Genomic DNA, 16,507 nt, shown 5'->3' with positions numbered 1-16,507 from the left:
ACAAGCTAAAGGAGGAAAGGTTTATATCAGCTCACAGTTGCTTGCTACTTGGTGTCATCTGATTGTCCTGCCCTGCCATGGACTGTTTCTCCTCTGCAGTGCCCCTCAGCCATGCCACCCTGCCTTGGAGCCAGCTGACTGTAGACTAAATCCTCGACAAACTGACCCAAATAAAACTTTCCTCCTTTAACTTTGGGCATTGTGTATTTTGTCTGAGCAACAAGAAAAGTAACCAAATATTTCTCTAGAACCTGCTATTTCTCTCACAACTGGTACTCAGTAAATTGCTCTTCAATATTTATGGGTGAATTGGAACTGTAGTTCCTTTAACTATGCAATTTCTCAATAAGTGCCACAGGATCCAGCATAGTGTAGAAACCCAATGATTATTTATTAAATGCATGCTAGCTCCCCAAAGCACCGGGATTGGAGGACAGTTATTACATGATAAAATTGCCCCCCACCCTAACCACCATGGAACTAGCGAATGAACTCAGGGCCTTCAGAATGAGTTAAATCCTTAGCCCTTCTTGTACGTTTACTTAGTATTTTTGAGACAAAGTCTTGCTAGTCCCTAAATTGCCCAGGCTGTGCTCAGACTTGTCATTTTGTAATCCTCCGAGTCACAGTGCTGGGATTACAGGTGTGTAACACCATGCCTTAGGGAATCATGGGTTTAATATAAATAAATAAAATAGAAAACAGAGTGGATGTGAGTTCTGTAGTCTGAGCCTTTTATTAAATATTGGGTTCACTTATTTCCAGCTGTGAGTCATTAGTCAAGTCATCTATACTTCTGCCTCAGTTTCTCCATATGCAGATTAAGCTTTCTTGTGACTCATGAATTTAGCACATATACATAAAGCACTTAGAATACTGCATGGCACCACATTGTGGGTACTCATTAAGTGTTACATGGAATTGCCATTATGATTATCATACAGGGAAACAGTTTACAGAAAATCTAAATAATTTTTTTTCTTTCTGTAGCCCAGGGATGGAAAGCAGTTTTGGCATATGTTAAGCAAGTGTTCTACCTTCAGCTTTTATGGAAAGCACAACACTAAATGTTACGTTTTAAAATAATTTTAATAAGCTCATTTAAATTGGAAACAAGATTATATAATGTGTAGTGTTTATAACATATACATATACACAAAGCTATTCTCTAATGGTAGAAAATCTAAATGTCTACATCTGGATGAAAGTATTTTAATTTTTATAATCATTATTTCTGGACAGTCAGACGCTTGATGGCTTTCTTTCCTTTTAATGCCTTATTAAATTTTCCACATTTCTGTTCTAATCATGCAGTGCCTGTGTAATCAGTGGAAATAGTATGTACTGTAAGAATTAGCTTTTTATTAGATTTTAAGATCTGAACAAAGATGAAATGCAGTTTAGATTTCACCTGGCCCCAGCATGGGCTGCTTTATTGTCACCCAAGTGAAGTCCTAAAGCGAAACCAGAGTCTGGATGTGACCGGCACTAACCTGCTCCTCAGAGGCGACCAGCCCATGATGGCGGATTTCATCACAAGGCGACTTGGCACTGAGCTACCATTTGCTGGTCACATCGGGCAATCATGTTGCTCTTACTACGCAGAAATCCAAATCTTTGTCCAAACTCAACCTCTTGATTAACTTTCATTTAAGTAGATGTTTATTTTTGAAAGGGTGAGTTTTCCTTCTTTTTTTTTTTTTCTTTCTTTGCAGCTGTCTTGGCGCTGTCTCATTCCAGCTTGCAGAGGAAGCTTCTGAGTCAGAAATGGGGTCAAGCCGTGTTTCTGGTGACGTTCCCAGAGCTCTGAGAAAGACGGACTCTCCTGGGACTTGATGCCTGCTTCTGCAAACAGCTTGCAGAGAGCCACGAGAGAAGTGCATCAGGATTCTGCCAAAGCACTGGTGTAGCCCACCCTTGACCGTATTTGAAAGACCCTTAGCACCCTCCATAAACGAACATTTCCAGAAAGCCTTGCTCATGGGAAGAGGAAGCATAAAAGACCGAGAAGGAAGCAGCCTGGGTTTGTGCTGATGCCAGGTAATTTTTTTTTCTTTTTGGAACTGGGGTTCGAACTCGGGACCTTGCACTTGCGAGGGAGACGGTAGAACCACTAAGCTAAATCCCTGGCCCTATGCCAGGTAATTTTTAGGACACATTTAGGTAAATGATTTTAAACATACATTTTGCTTTATTAATCTAAAAAGTGCATTAATGTTTCTCCTCCATATTTTCTTTCTTGCCCCCCCTTCTTTCCCCTTATTGCTGAGGTTGGGGATCATGGGAACCATTTACCTGAGATGGCCACAAAATTACTCAGTCTCTCTCCTCCACAGAGAGGAAGTTGGTTTGTTTGCTGTTTCTAGATGAAGAGGAGCTGAAAATGTCTGTGATTTAAAGTGGATTTAAGGCAGGATGAACTCAATATTTTGAACCCCAGACTGTCTTTAAAGACTTAGACTTGAGTAATCTGTTAGAAATCTGGAAACCACTCCACAGATCTGAGGACTAGGAGTGGGGAAATTGTGACCTGGGGAAAACAATACCGAATACTCAGTTTTGGGGACCAGAATCTAAGTCGCATGTTCGGCGTGCTTGAACTACATAATATGGAGCAGTGTTCTCGTTTCTCTCAATCTCAATTTCTTAATTTATGGAACTACTGGGTTGGGTTGATGTGAGGCTCAGATGCATTGAATAAAAGTGCTTGCACAAATAGATATGATATTTTACCTATGTTGAACACAAATAACTCCTGTTACAAATTACGGTGAATAAAAATAATGTAAGGGGAATAAAAATTGCCATGGAAATAAGGTAATAATTGTAATTCAGTGTCTAGAGTTCAATGTTGTTTTTGATAAAATGACAGTAAGTATTACACTTAAGTGGCCCATGTTTTTAATACTGTAAAAAGCACTAGATCGGGCTCTCTCCATCAAAAATGGACTGGATCTATGTACATATACATCATCCCCCAAATCTTGCTGAAGTGTAAATTTCTAGGCCTAGCTAAGACCTCCTTGATTGTAGTTACCTAGAATCTGCATATAGTTCCTCTCCACATGATACTTTAAATCCACAAATTTATTGAGGTAGAGTTTCAAAAACTATTTTGAAACAATTAGCACAACCTTGTCTGAAAGATAATGTAATGTGCTAGAGTATCACATGTAATCTACTGATATTGATGAATGTTTCATGATCATAACTGTATTTTGCTTCCTATGAAACACTTTGGAAGGTTTAATGAAACTCTTGGGACATCATGGAGCAGATTAGTCTAAAGCCCAGGTTCTGCTTGGCACCAAGGCCAGTTCAGCTGTAAGACTTTGGCAGAATCTTTCTTTCTCATTAATTTCCAGCTGCCCACTGACCTGATAGTTTCTACCCTGTAGGATTGTTGAAACAACTGAATGAGTTAACACATCTAGAAGTTTTATACTGTAATGTTAGCTGTTATGAAAAGAAGGCCTCATGATGGTTATGTAACTCAGAAGTACTTTATAAAGCCTTAGTGAACATCTCCATTTTTTTAACGTGGAAAGAGAAGCAAATATGGAGGAGCCTCTTTTCTTTTTTAGTAGAAAGCTGAATGAGCAGACCTGAGTTCACTCAAAGAAGGATAAGGCTGACACCAGCTCCTGGGACCAGATAGTCCCTCCTTCTAATAAGGTTGTTTTTCTATTTGTTAGGTAGTCACTCAGTCCCTGCACACTGACCTGCAAATTATAACGTAGGGAATGGTTTCTACTGCACCATTGGCCAAGATACATCTGTTCTAGCTTTGCCTAACCAAAGTATCCCTTTCTATGAGCTAGAGGAAGCCAAGATGATTATACAAGGTTTATTGTTTCTCTACCTGTGTTTTCCTGCAAAAATCATATTTTATATGTGTAACAAGTGCTCTTTATAGTGTGTCCTTATGACCTCTTTTCAGGACAATTCTTTTTGTTTAATAAAAGGAATTCCAGAGACTAGCAGAGTAGCGTACAGGAAGTATAGTATAGTCACTTTCTGGAGTCAATATGTGTAGAAGGGAATGGAAGGCAGCAGGATTAAGAGAGGGAGAAGTGGACCTCTAAGAATCTCTGTGGAGAATTCAGACCCAGTGGGAATTTCTCGAGGGTTCCCTGGTTGGAGATGCCAAGCTTGTGTACCCTCACAATTAGTCATTGGGCTACAGTCTTCCTTGGTAAAATGGAAGTAATCTCAAGCTGGTCACTTTGCATAGGGACAAGAACTAAGTGCTTTCGGTTAGTGTCATTCTCCTCATTTGGCCAACATGGTCCCTCCATTTAAAAGGTGGATTTGACTGGGATATGATCAGATTCACCACAAGATACATTCTAATCACTGTATATTCTGTGGTATAAGTGGAATGGAAATATTTATCCTCTTTATGGGTGAGGATCAATAAAGTTATCTGGTAGGACTGAAACTTACATTTTCTCATCTTCAGCTGGTGTTTTCTGACCATTGTTTCTAAATTGTAGAAATAGATAAAGATACAGCTATGACCTTGCATGTTCATCTTCTTTCTTATTTTTTTCCCCTGAGACCCAATACCCCATACCAACAAGTTAAATAGATAAATTTTATTTCAGATAACACTTTGTAGGGGCTTCCGTTCACAGTTGGTTGATCTAAGGCAGGGTGGTATGGCAGAGGGTTATCACAGGAAAAACAGTCCATGGCAAAGTAGGCAAGAGGTAGCAAGCAGAAAAACAGCCTTCTTTCTGTTCCTTTCATTCCATCCAGGCTTACAAGCCTATTTATTGATGCCACCCACATCCAAGGTGAGGTTTCCATTATTCACACCCAGAAATATGCTAAGCCGATTTATCACACACCCTTAATCTCAGTATCGCATCCTATAATCCACCATCGCATGCTTATGATCCAGCCATCTCCCTAAAGCCCCACCTATGAGCACATGAGGCTCCGGGGGAACATCTGGATACAAGCCATAACTTTCCTAAATCTGAGTGCATTGCATTTCAATATATGATGAGTTTATTTAAGAAACATTTGCAAAGTGCTCTCTTACATGTGAAGCTTGAGAGAAGTATTAAGAATGTAAGGACAGTTCTTATCATTCAGGAACTCATGAACTAGTACATGAAGAAGATAAGTAAGCAAAAATTATAACCTTGTCAGATAAGAGGAGAGGCTGTGTAACTAAACAAGCATCAAGGGTCACCCTTGCGTCTCAGTCTTGATTACCTAGGAAGTGGTAATAATCTAGTTTTCAAGAAAGAAGAGAAAAAGGCAGAAATAACATTGAATTAGCAAAACTGCAAATAATTCAATGTAAGTAAAGAGTATTGCAGACGTGACTAAAACACAGGAGGAGAGACAAAAACTTGGTCAGGCGCTAGAGCTGAAAAGCCTACGGGAGGTTTTCTGAGTGCTTCGTACTTTACTTTGAAGTCAGTGAAGGGATGCTAGCTGTGGCGGGCAAGAAGATATTTGAATTTTAGAAAGATCCCCATGGGGATGAAGTAGAGTGGGGTAGGCCTAGAAGTCGATAAACCAAATAAGAAAACGAAGCAGTAATCCAGGCAAGATATAACAGTAGCTTAGATTTCTGCTTGTTAATTCATGTTCATATTGATTTTGGCATTTTACTAGGTTGGACAAATTCTTTTCTTAGCAGAAGGCAGAGAAAATCAAGAGTGCTCTTGAGGAAATGAAGTAAAGGAAAATGCCCTTTAGATAGGAGAAATGATGGTGGACAAAACAATTTATTTCAATAACTTTCAGAAACTGTCTTTGAGGGACCAGAAGCCTGAGGTCTGCAGGGGAGGAATGCTGACAGATGCGCACATTTGCTTGGGCGTAGGTAAGTATCTACTCTCGGCAGTGCCGTCTCAATGCTTCTGAGGTGCGGAATACAGAAAGCCCCAGAGATCTCCCTCTCCCTTTCTGTGTACATCTCCATCCAGGTGTGAACCTCCATATGACGCAAGACCAAAATGTACAAGGGCGCACTGCCATTCAAGCACCTCCGGAGTTCCACAGTTAGCGATTTCATACGTTTCACCCCTGTGAGCCCTCTCTAAAGGGCGTACATCACAAGCCCAAGGAATCTGGGGCTCAGAGATCACATTGACAATAGCCAGTCTATGGCAGAACTGGGTTCCTGTGTTAGTCTGAAATGACTCCAGTGCACCGAGCTCCCCGCTGATACTTCAGGGTCAAGACCACGCTGCTGCCACTGCTGGAGTGAGCTAAATCCGTGTCAAGTAAACGCATTCGTTGGTCAGAGGAAGTGCTAGAATTTTTCAAGCAGATCATCAAGTAACTCATTTTATCTGTAAATTACCAGAGAGGTTAAGAATATATTTACAGCTAAGTGGATGCTCACTGAGGCCATGCTCTTAAGTGAAATTAATAGGACACACACGTGTGTGAATACCATACAGTTTCTCTGGTGTGAAAAAGTAAAAGTGTAAATAAGGATCAAAATGTTTAATGGATATTGTGTAACAGGAAGAAAAGTTCTAAAGATATAGGGGGAGTTGGAGGCGTAGGGGAAAGGTAAAAAGGGAAACGAAAAAGTAAGAGGAAAGGAAAAAGTGGAAACAAAGTCTGTAAATAAGGAAGGGTGGAGGGGATGAAGGGAGGCCAGGGCAATGGAGAAAATAGAAGAACCAAGACACATCATGTAAAGGTGCAAGATGCCAATGATGAATGCAACTCGATTATATACCTAAAATGTACCAATAAAAAAAGAATGTACGTTCTGTAGTACAACAAGTGTGTTCAAATTTAAGTTTGGAAACTTGATCATTTCTCCCAGCCACGGTTTCTTCACTTATATACTGGAATGATCAGTGTCCATTTCATGGAATTATTTTGAGGAATTAATGAATTGTGGACCCAAAACATTGAGTAAAATGTCTCAAATCTGTTACATTTCCATAGATTCAAGATAATATATATTATAGGGTAAGCATTCCTTATCTGACGTGCTTGGGATCAGAAATGTTTTTTATTTTAGAGCCTTTTTTTTTTCCAGTTTGGAACATTTGCATAGATTTTGCTGGTTGAGCATTCATTATCTAAAAATGCAAGATCCAAGTGTTCCGTAAACACGTTGGGACTCAAAAAGTTGCAGATTTTACAGTATTTCAGATTTCAGATTATCAGATCAAAGATGCTAAATCTGTAGCATTTTTAATGACTTTTCATTCTCTTCATTCTACTATGGAAGAAGAAGCTCCTTTGTAGGATGGATTTATGTCAACAATTTTGGGGATTTTGCAGATAGCTGGAATCTTTATTTCTTTGTGAAAAGTCCCTTGAAGGAAACTTTTATTGCAATGCTTTTTATTTTCCTTCCTTAGCTCTTTGTTTCCTGATGGATGTTTTCTTGCTCAATTTCTTTGGACACTATAATCTTTCTATATTGCCATGCTTTGCCCAATAAACCTCAGGAATTTTGTTCACATTTTCACTCCAGGCTGTGATGATGAAAAGTAAGACCTGAATTATAAAGTGATAGAGCAATAAGTGTACAGAGTTCCTTTAATCTTCCTGAGCCTCTATTTCCTGTTAGGTTAAAGGAGATCTGTCCTATATATCTCTCCACTGTTAGGAGGATCAAAAGATACAACAGCAGTGAAGTATGTTGCAATGCTCCAAGTTCTGCAAAATATAAGTGCTTTATTTTATATCTGTTACACAGTAAAGAAGCTGTAGGTAAAAATGACCATGGCACCAATTCTAATTGCTGGCTCCAGCAGTAGAGAACTACTGACAAAACATGCTTCATCCGAAAGTGACTTTTCTTTTAAAAAGAGCAAGAAAATAATTTCATTGAAATGTGCATCTATGCATTTTAAATTTCATAGAGAAAAGAGAAGCTGAAAAATGCTAACAGTGAGTCTTTATAACATGCAGGACTAAAAGCCTGTATGCTTTTGATCTGTTTAGTTTGCGTGTATTTCATTGTAGAACCTGAGGAATAAGGGGTAATGTTGAAGTGCTTATGTGTTTTATGAGACCAATTATTCCCAGTGACTATCGAAAAATAACCAGGAGATCTCAGAGGAAAAACACATGAAGTCTAAATAACAAAAGACACGAGAGTCAGTGAGACAGGAGTTCCTGGGGTATAAAAATATTCACCTCTGCTAATACATGCTATTTGCTATGCCCACCTTTGATAGCACAATGATTACTCATGGAATGGCCTTGGAGAAGGAGCCTCTGAGCCTTCGCTGTGTGCTGGGGTTTCTAAAACACATGCAGATATACCTATGTGAGTTCATGATAAATGTTTGCTAATATAAAAGATACATAGAATGAATTTTATACATAATAATATATAGTTCTCTATATTATAAATTTCCTAAATACTATTGTTTATTAAAAAGTGTTTTCATTGATTTTTGGCAAAATTCTTACATCTATAGATAATCTACTTTTGCAGTTGATAAGTGCAGTTTTGAAAGGAATATTGGTTGTTCTTTAGTTTGTGTTGCAAGTAATATGAGAGGAAAAAAGACATACATGAGAACTTCACTTATTTTTAAGTGACATTTTTACAGAATTGAGAAATGTTTTTTGAGTACTCAGAGAATAAACTTTAATCTTTTTTTCTGCTGGTCACAATCTAAGGTCTATGACCAAAACACAAATCTAAGTTTAACCTGCATTATTAACAATTTATCGGTAAATACCCTAGCTTTAGGCAAACTGCAAAATAATAACTTGTGACATCATTTTCAATATTTGTGAATTTCTGAAGTGTAAAAACTCCTTGACCCCACAGAATGTGAAGTCAGGAAGTGGTACACAATATTGCATCAACCTGTCGTCATTACTCCATGTTGTAACAATCCTTATAAGTTATTTTAAGGAAAGATTAGAAAAATGTAGTAGAATAAGAATTGCTTGGTTTTAAGAATTGCTTTTTTTACTATATGTTATCTAACGTAAGCTGATATTCTGTACTGTGTACAAATAAGTTTAACAGCTACATTGCAAAATTCTTGTAAACGAAAAGTTAGATGTTGTAATCTAATCAAAGTTGACTGCAAGATACTGCTGGCCCTTAAGGCTCTTGTGGAAAGAGAATAATTGTAAGTCAAAAGATTTACAGAACGTATACAAAGTGCTTGTGCTGAGAATTTAATTTGTAGGTGTCATTATTTCATTAATTCAGTATGCCAGCTTGAGCAGCCAGCATTAACAATCCTCTAGTGAATTTTCCTCTCTACCACAGAGTATGCCGTTGCATTCAAAAGTAGTGTTCTGGATCCTTCCCTGTTGTGATAGAATTTGAACATTCAGATGTCACTTATGAGCTTGATGTTCACAGAAAATGATAGATTGCTGCACAACGAATAAGTAAATCTATTGCACTCTCTGGAACGCATATTTCTGTAACCACTGGAAGGATCTGCCCTTAAAGAGCAATCTCAAAAGTAGTTTTTTTTCTTTTTTGCCCACTTGCCTCGTTTCCCTTCCCACGTTAGCTGCAGTTTCAAAATTCATTCAGCTTGCAGTTCTCCTCGGATGTCTTTTCTTCCTTTTCTGCAGACGCGGTCTTTTATTCTCCATAGTCTAAAGCTTTCGTATTTGAAATTGGCCTCATAAATTAAAAAAGGACACCCACATGGATGATTATTTTAAAATACAACTAGGTTTATTTTTATTTCTTATTCTTTTTTGCAGGCTGTGGAAGAAAAATGGATAAATGTATAATCCACCCACATAAAATTTGACAGGCAGATATTTTATAATATTGCATTGAGGGAATCCAAATAGCACAAGCTCTTTATCCTGGTGATTCCATCTCGTTCCCACCAAGGACGAAGAGCACAGCACATCTGAAACCAGCTGCCAGGACCAAATCTGTCCCGCTGCCAGTGGCAAAGCTGAAATGCAGATGCTCAGCCTGAAACAGAGACATGGGGCTTTATGAGCTTGCACCAACAGTGATTTTTATGACAGAGACTATTTGGATATCTCTCATATGCCCAGTTGAAGAGGGAGATATGGCAATATAAATGTAGAAATTGCTAACTGGCTAAACTCCTTGGGCCACCTGTGTGCTTTGGCAGTCACTGATCTAAATCAGTTCTTGGCTAAAAGGGCTTGGGAGCATTTTAGCATTCAGAGCTCTTTGCTGCTTGTCTGATGAGACATTTGCCAGTAGAAGTCAAGAGCCTAGGACGGGGGAATTTTAGCTAGATTTTGTACATTTCCAAATTGGAACAAACCTGGCTTAGCATAGCCAAGACAAACCTCAAGAATGATAATTTTTTTCCTTTATTCATCAGACTCCTCTTGATGCTGGCATGAAAAAAAAAAAAAGAAAAGAAATGTAGAGAAATTTATACCTGTGTAGCAACAGGTATAAATCTGGATGTAACATACTCAATCCCACGGGTGAGTGAGAAGGGTCAGGATGAAACCCACACCTGTCATGCAGGGTGACACGTAAAGTGATCAAGTGAAGGAAGAGATGAGAATGAACCCCAGTGATTTCAGAAGAAATTACCCTATTTTAAAATAACGGCAACTTTTACATTTGAAAGTGAAGCCCTAGAACCACTCTTGAGATTAGGAATCAGGAAATAACAGTTGAGGGAGACACATTAAGGCATTTGCTTTGCAGTTTGCAGCCTGCAGTTACTTCTTTTACTTACAGGTCGTTGGGTAGGACCACAGCCTGGGGAAATAGTGCCTATTTCTGAGCTTTGGGGTGCAAAACGCAGGGCCAGTCACCAGAGATCCATGAGGCAGAGCCCAGGTTTTTCTAAGAGGTGCCTTGGCAGCTGAAGGATGTCAGAAAACCTTCCTGTCTCTGGGCTCTGTGTCTGAGGGAGACTGGCTCTCTTCACTTTTCATCTCATCTCTAACTTCCGGAGCAGATTTCTGGGCTCTATGCATATCTGGTTCTGCTTCTATTACACTTTTACGAAGATATGATGAGGCACCTAAGCCATCACAGCACTTAAATCCAATTAATGTTCGCTTTCATTTCCTCCTGCTTCTGTAGCTGCTTGGGAGCACTTGGCTACCACCCACTTCAGCCACTTGACTCCAGGTGTAACAAAAATCATTTTCAGATAAGGAAATCACTACCTGAAGTGGTGACAACCAGGTTTAGCCACAGGACCCATGTGAAGGTGGAAAGAGAGGGCCCGGGGTCTCTTCTCAAACAAGTTGGGTAAACTCGAGAAACTTCAGTTTCCACCCTTAAACAAGAAAGTGTCATTGACCGATAGGTTTTAAATGTTTTTCCACCCTCACTATGGTGGAATAGCATCTGGGATTCACCTACGTTTCTGTGGTTCACATTGGAGCAGCTTGGTTTGGAGCCCCTGGTAGCCTGCTGTACCCTCCCTCCTCGCTGCCCTCCTAAGTATTTTTGCAGAGCTCTGGGCTTCTTGAAACACCAGGTGAAAAGAGCAGATCAAAGCGATCTCTAGAGTTTCTTACGTTGTGAATATTCCTGATTTCATGGAAATTACCTCAGAAGCTGAGACTCCAGCTATCTCCGCATTGCTCCCCAAGATGCTCTCCTTTGTCTACCACGGCTACCTGGCCTGTGCAAACCCACACCGTGGGAGAGTCTCCATGATGGTGTAGATCGGAAATGTCTCCCAAGTCTCCTGGGTCTGGGAGGTGATTGGATTATGGGGTGCTATATTCATCCAGTGATGATCCATCATCCAGTGATGATTTCAGCAGCTGAATGTCCTATTAGGAGGTGGGGCCTGGTGGGAGGTGATCACTGTGGACATCACCTGGAAGGGTGTATTCTTGTCCCCTGTCCCTCCCTTCTCTCTTTGCTTCCTGGTCACCATGAATTAAGCATCTTTTCCTCCGCCATGCCCCTCTGCCATCCTATTTCTACCTTGGGCAGAGTCGATTCAATCATGGACAAAATCTACGAGCTAAAGATAGACTGCTCCTCCATTAAGTTATGCGAGTGTCAGGTATTTCATCTGAAGGACATCAGTTTTCATTTGTTGAGATAGGTGACTGAATCACAGAGCTTAGTCTTAGCTTGGGAGCAACGACCACAGCTTTGGGCTCCCAGTCCGCATTTGCAAGTAGACTCTCGGAATCAACCATTTGAGTGGACCTCACAAGACTCCCCTGGCCTTGGCATTGTTACATTGTTCTTTATCTGAAAAGCTCTGTCCACCTCTCCACTTTGTACCAGAGTCTGCTGGCTTTTACTCTTTTTCAGGCACTATGTGATTTCCACTTTCTAAAGCAAAAATACCTCTGCATCACAAGACTTTCCATATGCTGCTGGAGCACTCTTCTCTCAAGTCTTCACTAAATGCACTTCTATCCCATCATTCAAAGTTCAGCTCAGATTTTCCTTTCTCTGACCTTTCTGTTCACATCGATTGTTCATGCTTGTAGTCAAATGCAGTTCTTATTCAGGATCTTTATGCCAATTGCAACTCTGTGATTTACAAACTCACCTATGCAAATGACTTGTTAGATGGTTTGATAAATATTTAGTTTAATTTACACTTCCCCCCCAGTACTGGAGGTCGAACTGAGGACCTTGTGTTTTTGAAGCAGGTGTGGCTCCACTGAGCTAAATCCCTGGCCCTAGTTTACACTTTAAACCAGGGGTTTAAAAGCTATAGTCTTTGGGACCTTACTTTTGCAAAATAAAGTTTTACTTACTAGAACATAGCCACGCTGATTCCTTTGCATGGTGTCATGACTGCTTCACACCAGAACAGTAGAATTAAGTCATTGCAACAGATTCATGGCCCACGCATTTCAAATACCAGGCTCTTTTCAATGAAACTTTGCCAAACCTTGCTCAAGACCATTAGCCCAATCAAAACAGAGAACCTGGGCTGGGGATTTAGCTCAGTGGTTCGGTGGCCTGCCTTGCAAGTGCAAGGACCCGAGTTCAATCCCCGGTGCCCAAAAAACAAAAACAACAACCAAAAACAGAGAACCTGGGCTGGGGATTTAGCTCAGTGGTTCGGTGGCCTGCCTTGCAAGTGCAAGGACCCGAGTTCAATCCCCGGTGCCCAAAAAACAAAAACAACAACCAAAAACAGAGAACCTGTCCATTTTTGCTTATCAGTTTGTACCCCTCTAGGTAACATAGTTCCGAACATATATTCTCAATTCCATAACTGTTTATTCGATGAATGAGTCAGTGAGTGAAACACAATGATCATTAATTGTATGCGTGGAATGTAGTCAGAATTCTATAGTACAGCATTTTATCAATACTATAGGAAGAATGTCCTGGTTCAGCATTTTATTGAAGTCTTTATAATTGTCAAAACAAAATTTGTAAAAATACAAAATGTGCTAGTGAATTTCCATTTCATTCAATAATATTGGCATTGAATTGAGACGGTCATGTCCAACCATTCAAAGGATTTGTTTCCACAAAGGAGCTGACGTCCTGAAATTGCCAACCATTCAAAGTCTTTTTGGATGAGGCATGGGACTTACAGATGCTATTTGCAAAATACTATTACAAAACATGAGTCATTCCTGGTTCACTTAAGAATATTTTATCTGTTCCACAAATGGCCTACTAAATTCACATAGACCAGCCCCATTAAAATATTGCTATTCGATGGGCAAAAATGAGTTTTTCTTCCATGGGTAAAATGCTGTAGGAATCACCTCTTTTGCAGAGTCTATGACTTTTGACTATAAATTAATATACGCGGTACATATGCACATATGCACACAGATACTTAGAAGGTAGAATTTTGCACCATTTTAAAACTTTGTTTAAACTTCTGTTTTTCACTGGTTCTATTGGAAAAGCACAAGTGCACAGATTGGGAAAGGGACGAGGCCGGAACATTTGCAGGTCTATGACAGGCCATACCCGTAGCTTTTTGCATCCCCGTAAGTAATTTATGGCTGCAATGAAGAGCTGAGTGTTTTCTGTATTCAAGGTAGCGGCCTGCATCCCGGGAAGCGTGGCCCTGCTTTCAAATGGGCTGCGTGTCATAGAAGTGGAAGCCAGCTCTCAGAACAAGAGGCCACTGGATCACGAAGCAGCTGTCTGGCAGCCCTTTTTCCTATGCAGCAGCCGTCCCTGAGTTGTGACTGTCACCGCTCAGCAGTTTCTCAAGGCCTCGTTTATTTGGCGCAAGAGACAGAGCAGTCCTGGCTCGGCTTGTCTCAGAAGGTAGGATCTGTACCTCAGTAGATAAGTGCACAGACTTATCTCCCTTCCAGACCTGCTTCTCTGCCACTGCTTAACTGCCCGCAGCAAGTGACTGGCTGGGTCTTGGCTCAGGTTCTTCATCAAAGTGGAGGAAATAATGACATCTATAAAGAAGATAGAACATTGGGCATGCAGAAAATGCTCAATAAACGTCAGGTATCATTATCAGCTTTTAAGTTGAAATTCTGAGATATCCTCTTACCCCAGTGGGGAAATTCATGAGGTTGCATTTCTTTGTCCACGGGCTGAACTTTCATTCATATCTGTGCTAATTCATACTCTCATGGGTACTCTAATGTCACTGTTGAACACGATGAAGTGATTCCCAAGGAATGAACTCTCAGCTTTAGTTCTTCTAAGAACTCAATGATGCTGAGCTACTCTCTAACAAAAATCCTTGGTCCTCAAACTTTGTTATGGTGCAGCTTTTCTGCTAGCATGTCACCTCCCCTTACAGGGAAAAGAACAACAGAACTAACATTTATTGATAAAAATTTATATGTCAGATGTGGATTAAGTGATTGCAGTTTGGTAATTTGATTTGTTTCATCTTCATGATGATGTAACAAAGCAGAAATCTAGTTCTGATCTATTTCCTTCAGCTTACTTGTTTATGTTGCATGAGGAGCCCAAGGTTTCTCATGGACGTTGCCTGTTTTATTATGTCAGCACCTTATAAGAGAAAAGGAAAGGAAATGTAGTCGTCCTGGCAACTTGACTGCTGTCTCCAGTTGCTGTGCCAGGTCCTTGCTACTCCATTCATTCTTAAGTCAGATATAGACATGTGGATCACCTTAAGTAGCAAATAAGGTTTCCATTTAGTTTAGTTTAGTTTTGTTTTGTTTGTTGAGACAGGGTCTCACTGTATAGTTGAGACTGACCTGGAACTCACCATGTAGCCCAGGCTGGTCTTGAACCACAGCGATCCTCCTGCCTCAGCCTCCCAAGTGCTGGGATTACAGGCATGTGCCACCAAGCCCGGCTAAGGTTTCCATTTAGAAGTTGAAATATCAAAACAATGTTAATGTGAAATCTTGCAGCTATCTCTTTGTTTCTCATTGTCCTGTCCTGTTCAGTCAGCACCCATATCACTTTTCAAGTGGCCTGCTGAATTTCTGTGCTAGAACAGCAACAGGTTTCTAACAGGAAAGATCTACTTTCACTCAGAGGTCATTGAGAGCTTGCCAAGCTCACACCTGTGTTTAGCATCTTAGGAAAAATTCTGCAGGGATAGAAGTGATTCATCCACTGTAACAGAGAAGTTTGAGGTCAAATCCCTGACTTCCCTGGGCTTTGCAGCACCTTTGTACTAGATCTGGCAGGTAGCTCAGGTAAATAAAGGTTAGACCCATATAGCATCACCACCCCCAACTTCAGTAATTCCAATCCACCTTTTTCACGCCAGGCAGGCGTGGCACGTATAGCAGGAATAGAAGTCCACCAGGAATGCCCAGAGCCCCTGTTCCTTCCTTCCTTTGTATGCCCAGAAGTTTGGAGGGCAGAATTCTCCTCCCTCCCTTGCTCTGGCTTCAGCATAGTTCTTCTACTCCATAGGGACCTGAAGGAAGACAGGGGCCACCTCGCCACCCTGACTCTAGTCATGGAAAGCACTTTGGCTTTCCCAAAAGAGTTTCCACCAGTTCATTAACAGCAAGCAAGAAAAACACAGCAACAACAGAAAACCAAGCGGAACCACTTCAGGGCCCCCAGGACCCGATTTTGAAGCTTGAAGAAATGAAAGCTAAACAAAAATGTTCCCCAAGGCCAGAGTTTAAGGGCTACTACTTCTCATTAAGCTGAGTTTGTGGCAGCTCATCTCCAATATCCACATCTGTTGAGCTTTCCCTGATTAATCATGGGTGGTTCAACACCTTCTCCCGGGCAAACCAGGGTTTTCACAGGTCAGCTCCAGGGGACACCGTCACATTTCTCTTTCATTTCTACTCCCCCAGTTTGTCTCATGATTCCCAGGCTCATTTTGTGATATCCGATACTCTGTTCCCTTCTGTTTCCTGTCATTAGCCGGAGTCCTCAGAGCCAAGGGGAGCTCACGACCTTCCTAACAGCTCTTGCTGAGAATGGAGGATGTTCTTTTGCCCTTTCTAGGAGCGGAATTTTCTGCAGAAGACAAGACAATGGTAAAAGGATGCCTGGAGCAGACACATAGTTCCTGGGGGACCAGAATAAAGGGGTGAGTGGCAGTGAGGGTTAGGGTAACAGGGTTGTGATGGTTCGTGCTCTACCCCATGCTGGGATTATTGGGTATTCTCTGAGGTCTAGGGAGGTGAATGGCAGCTTGGAGTAATA

At 40.7% G+C, this 16,507-nt stretch overlaps 1 long non-coding RNA gene across 7 annotated transcripts in view; it reads left to right on the top strand.

Moving 5' to 3' along the window:
- Nucleotides 1-1,344: 1,344 nt before the first annotated feature.
- The window catches only part of LOC104860018, a 72,665-nt gene continuing 57,502 nt past the window's right edge, over nt 1,345-16,507 (top strand). For 3 of the 7 annotated variants that reach the window (XR_004516184.1, XR_004516183.1, XR_002025239.2), the window contains exons 1-4: nt 1,345-2,040; nt 5,767-5,845; nt 13,926-14,161; nt 16,223-16,391. This is a non-coding gene — a long non-coding RNA (uncharacterized LOC104860018). The remainder of the gene's footprint in view (nt 2,041-5,766; nt 5,846-13,925; nt 14,162-16,222; nt 16,392-16,507) is intronic. The other 4 variants (XR_004516181.1, XR_779540.3, XR_004516182.1 and 1 more) reach the window with 3 other exon arrangements.

This window comes from Fukomys damarensis, unplaced genomic scaffold (genome assembly GCF_012274545.1).
Source record: "Fukomys damarensis isolate Sample0158 unplaced genomic scaffold, DMR_v1.0_HiC HiC_scaffold_7, whole genome shotgun sequence".
In the NCBI taxonomy this organism is placed as follows: Eukaryota; Metazoa; Chordata; class Mammalia; order Rodentia; family Bathyergidae; genus Fukomys; species Fukomys damarensis.
This window is presented reverse-complemented; position numbering and strand designations above follow the sequence as displayed.